The sequence below is a fragment of the Jaculus jaculus genome, chromosome 12 (assembly GCF_020740685.1).
Source record: "Jaculus jaculus isolate mJacJac1 chromosome 12, mJacJac1.mat.Y.cur, whole genome shotgun sequence".
Taxonomy (NCBI): Eukaryota; Metazoa; Chordata; class Mammalia; order Rodentia; family Dipodidae; genus Jaculus; species Jaculus jaculus.
Window position 1 is genome coordinate 68,565,862 of NC_059113.1, and position 5,683 is coordinate 68,571,544.

Here is a 5,683-nt window from a genome sequence, read left to right on the forward strand (position 1 = left end):
AGATAGATACAATCACTAGCAAGTATCTCCAGCCATAGAGAAATCCTACAAGTGGCTTGCTTTTAGCCTTTACATGGCAAACTTTTGGACCCAGATTGTTCTCTGAGTCTATGCTCTGAGCCTTCTGTACAACTATGATCTTGCTTCAATACCTGTCTCCTGTAAATAACAGGAGAAGAGACTATGATTAAGAAGGAAGACATGGAGCCTTAGCAGACTTTGGGTCCTCTATATTGCATTACCTGCATAAATTCTGGTTTTCTTTTACAGAACAGAATTTAATTGTAAAATCATATTTAAATGAATGCTTCCCTATGGAGGTCATTTCTCTCTGTTCTCTAGTTTATACTTGGACCAGGTTTGATTGCAAAAGAATAGCAGGCTCTTCTTTTCTAAGGTGTTTGAATCAAAGATATCCCAGTGGGTAAGGATACAGTTTATGGGAGTCTTTGTATATGACCATCCATCTGAAAGACAAAAAAAGATATACTGGAACATCTTCCAAAACCCTTTTGTCTTATGCCCCAAAGTGACCTCCAGAGCCTCTTTAAGTTTTCCTTGGTGAGGCAACATGGAATAATAACTTTGGAGTTAGTCACCTATTACCAATGTGGTCTGTAACACCCTGTATGATGAGAAAGCATAACCTATGGATTTGAGCCACTCTTTACCATTGTGACCATACATTGACACCCCCAGTGGTTGACATCTTTCTGTATTTTTCCTGTCCATACAGAAATCATCAAAAACTCTGGAGCAACTATTAAGCATTAGGTGTCAGGGAAGTCTGATCATTTCTAATGTGTACATGAGCAGGGAGGGTCCTAGCACCCTCCGAGGTTGAGCCTCTTAGATTTTCCTAGAGCTCTTTTTGATTCTTTGTCTCAGGTTCAAATCTCTAATCCATGCTATATTCTCTAGCCTACCTCTCTCTAGCAAGTCACAGTTGCAGGGTTCCTGCCTGTGTGTCTGGCTATGGCATGAGGTCTCTCTCTGCCACCATTCTGCTCCTGCTTGCCACCTACTGTAGTTTGCAGCCTTGCTGGGTCTACATACCCCACAGGATATCCCACTGTGGAGTCCTGCAAGCTTGAATCCCTATTTGTGACCCTCACATGATGAACAGGATAGCATGTGCAACAGGGGTCACAATGTGACACTATGCTAGTGCTCCTTGGAGTTGATAATAAAATGACCAACCAGGAAAGGGGTCAAGTGAAGCTTCTAGTTATATAGGATTTTAAAGATGTGGCAGAGGAAGCAGGTACATCTTCACAAATGGCCAAACAGTATTAAACCTCTTGATTGCTCTGGGAGGAGTCATGATAACTATCTTCCAACTTAAAGAATTTATCATGCCAGATGATGCAGTACCAGGAGACATACTGGTATGGAAAAGGCCAAGTCACAGTCCCTGTGAACTAATGGATGAATATTACCGAAAAATGGAAAAAAATTTAAGTTAGTGGTCACCCAAGAAAAATAGAGTTGACATACAAAGAGACAATGATGAACATGGCTCAACCAGATAGCTGCAGGACTCATGCACACATTCAATGTTCACCAGCCACCACCGCTATGAGATCTGTGAGGCCATGTGAAGAACCTGGTTAAGCAACAGAGGAATGAGGTTTTTTTTTTTTTTTTTTTTTTTTTGTAATTCACAACCTTGTGCTGGTCAAGATGACTGCCATGAGCAATGCCTGTGGAAATAAGTTCAGCATCACACATGGGACCTGCCGGAGCAAACAGCTTGGTTCTGTATAGACATAATGTCCCCAAATATGGCAAAGGCCACCAAGCACAGATTATTATGATTGTAGATAAGTGTAACCACACCACCAGAATTGTAGCAAACCCTATATTATCCAAGTTACCCCTCAAAACGTCAATCTCACACCTGGTGCCATCTCTGGACCAGAAATGACTATTTGGTTGTGTTCTTTAATAGATCTATTTCCTTTATCATTGTTAATTAAAGACTATAAGAACAACAAAAATCTCATTGTGTCTACACATCTGATGACTTTAGATCAGTTTGTGAGTGGATTCAATTAATAAAATGAAATCTGGAGACTTCTGGTTAAGATGGTGGCATAGGAACCACGCCAAAGCAGCCTGGGGGAGAAAAAGCCAAAAATCCCCAGCAAAATACACCCTTCTACTAAAAAGTGAGTTGTATAAGAAATTTCCAACTGTAGCAGAGAAGCAGGAAAGGTCTAGAGTGTCTAGAGCCCACACAAGCAGGCAAAAGTGGCTCCAGTAGCGACAGCACCAGGTCTGCGGAGCCACAGCTACAAGGCTCAGCTTGAGCCATAGGAAAAGACAGGTGAGAGGATTTTCCACTCACACCAGAGCTCCTTGCAAACTCCAGAAATGTGAAGGGAGGACAGCAGTGGCCAACAGAAGAGCAGATCATGAGGTAGAGGATCACATGGACCAGTGGAAGAACTAGAGCCACCATCCACAGCCTCCCCTCCCCAACTGCCAGTGCAAGGGCCAGAAAGCACCAGAGACCTGGGGACGGGAGCTCACAGAACCCAGCATCAGCCACCAGAGCAATGATTCAGTGACCCAGCCAGCCTACTTGAACCCACAGTGCACCAAAGAGGGGCCCAAGCAGGAGCATAGCATAACTGAAACCAAAATCATCACAAAAAGTAATTGGGCTTACACCAGGTCAGTACCCACCAAATAGGCCTGGTATATAGGCTTGAAACAGAAGTGCTTATTGTACCTTCCATATCAGGATAAATTATATGTTAAATCTGATGGATGGTCAGATTTGCCATTCTTAAGTAAGCTATATTTTGGGCTTGTTATCTCTTGCTTCCTGATTTATAGTGCCTTTGTTTCCTCTTCTTTTATTCATTAGGGAAGGGTCTCACTTGGTCAAAAGCTGACTTGGAACCTTCAACAGACCAGAAATCTTAGCCTCCTAGTTAACAGGATTAAGGGTGTGGGGCAACACATACCTAAGGGACTGTGACTTTGATAGAGGATGTGGTTGTCATAACCTACTCTTGCATAAATACTCTGAGGTGTTTTTCGTTGAATGTACATATTGCTTAGTTAAGTTTTAGGATCTGCCTGTATTTTGTTCCACTCAGAATACTTGAATATGCTCATATCAGTCAAAACCAACATCAAGGGTCACTTTTGTAGATACTTTGAGAGTCTTAAGGACTACACCTAGCATGTTAAGCTCCTACCCTGTAGCTATATAGCATCAGATTGATTGATACATCTAATAATACTGCAGCGAACTAGAAAATCCAAGCATTAAATTAATCCAAGATGCAAAAATATGTACATTATAATACAAGAAACACCAAAAATCAAGACAATATAAATCCACCAAAAAGTATTAATGTACCAGAAATGACCTCCCGTGAGAAGTTAAAGGAATGCCTGAGAAAGATTTCAAAAGAATGATTATAGATATGCTCAAAGAGGAAATCAAAGGAATCAAAGAAGAAAAAAAAAACACCAATTTAATGAAACAAAGAGGTCAATACAAGATATAAATAAGGAAATAGAAATAATAAAGAAAACTAGTCAGAATTACTAGCAATGAAGAACACAGTCACTGAAATAAAAACCACAGAAAATCTCACCAGTAGAATAGATGAAAGAGAGGACAGAATATCTAAATTAGAAGACCAGGTGGCAGTTCTAATACAGTCCAAAAAAGAGAAAGACAAACTAATAGGAAAGTATGAATGGGAATTTCAAGATATTCAGGATACTATGAAAAGATCAAACATAAGAATTCAGGGCATAGTAGAAGGAGAAGAATTTCACTCCAAAGGCATAGTAGGCATCTTCAATAAAATCATAGAAGAAATCATCCCCCACCATGGGAAAGAGATGCCAATGCAGATACAGAAATCCTTAGAACATCAACCAACCAAACCTGGAAAGAACCTCTCCTTGCCATATTATAATTAAACTACCCAACATACAAACCAAAGAAATACTTAAGCAGTCCTAGAGAAAAATAAAGTCACATACAAAGGCAAGCCCATCAGTATCACAACAGATTACTCAACACAAACTTTAAAAGCCAGAAGGGCTTGGACTAATGTATTCCAAGTTCTAAAAGATAACAACTGTCAAGCAAGGTTACTTTATCCTGCAAAGATATCCATTCAAATAGATGGAGAAATAAGGACATTTCATGACAAAATCAGGTTAAAGGATTATTTGAAGACAAAACCAGTTCTACAGAAAATACTTGAAAAAATTCTCCAAGCTGAAGAGAAAGAAAAGCATACATATAGGGAACCAGGGAAAAACAAACAATACTCAAATACTAGTTAACACGAGAGAGCAAAGGTAAAACAAGAAGAACTACAAAATCAGGTTAAAGGATTATTTGAAGACAAAACCAGTTCTACAGAAAATACTTGAAAAAATTCTCCAAGCTGAAGAGAAAGAAAAGCATACATATAGGGAACCAGGGAAAAACAAACAATACTCAAATACTAGTTAACACGAGAGAGCAAAGGTAAAACAAGAAGAACTACAAAAAAAAAAAAAAAATAGCAAACATAAATACACAGCTTTCAATAATATCCCTGGCCTCAATGCAAAACAAAAAGACATAGGTTTTCATACTGCATTAAAAAGCAGGATCCTACAATTTGGTGACTCCAAGAAACCCAACTTTCTACAAAGGATGGACATTGTCTTAGGGGGAAAGGTTGGAAAATGGTGCTTCAAGGAAATGGGCCTAGAAAACAAGCAGGGGTTGCTATCCTAATATCCAACAAGGTAGACTTTAGTCCAATGTTAGTCAAGAAAGATAAGGAAGGTCACTTTATATTGATTAAGGGCACACTCCAACAGGAGGACATTACAATCCTAAATATATATGCACCTAATATGGCAGCTCCCAAATTCATCAAACAAACTCTATTAGAACTAAGGTCACAGATAACATCAAAGACAGTGGTAGTGGGTGACTTCAATACCCCACTCTCATCAATTGACAGGTCATCCCAGGAAAAAATAAACAGAGAGGCATCTGGACTAAATGAGGTCATAGAAGGAATGGACCTAACATATATACACAGGACATTTCATCCAAATGCTGTAGAATATACATTCTTTTCAGCAGCAAAGGGAACATCCTCTAAAATAGACCACATATTAGGACACAAAGCAAATCTTAACAAATTCAGGAAAATTGAAATAATTCCTTGCATTCTATCTGTCCACAGTGGAATCAAAGTACAAATCAATAGCAAGAAATGCTATAGAGCATACACAAAATCATGGAAAATAAACAATACACTACTAAATGATGAATGGGTCAATGAAGAAATCAAGAAGGAAATCAAAAAATTTTAGAGTCAAACGATAATACCAAATGATAATACCAAAATATACATACCAAAATCTCTGGGACATAATGAAGGCAGTCCTATGAGGTAAACTTATAGTTTTAAGTGCCTATATTAAGGAATTAGAAATGTTGCAAGTAAATGACCTAATGCTTCACCTTAAAGCCTTAAAAAAGTTGAAAAAGGCAAACCACAAATCAGTCAATGGGAGCAAAAAGCAAAGATTAGGGCAGAAATAAATGAAATAGAAACAAAAAAAATCCAAAGAATCAATGAAACAAAGAGTTGGTTCTTTGAAAGGCTAAACAAGATTGATAAACCATTAGCAAATCTGA

The 5,683-nt window shown here is 38.6% G+C and overlaps 1 pseudogene; it reads left to right on the forward strand.

Annotated features, from left to right (window-relative positions):
* The first annotated feature begins 1,118 nt into the window (after positions 1-1,118).
* LOC123453607 lies at positions 1,119-2,058 on the forward strand (annotated as a pseudogene).
* Positions 2,059-5,683: the final 3,625 nt, after the last annotated feature.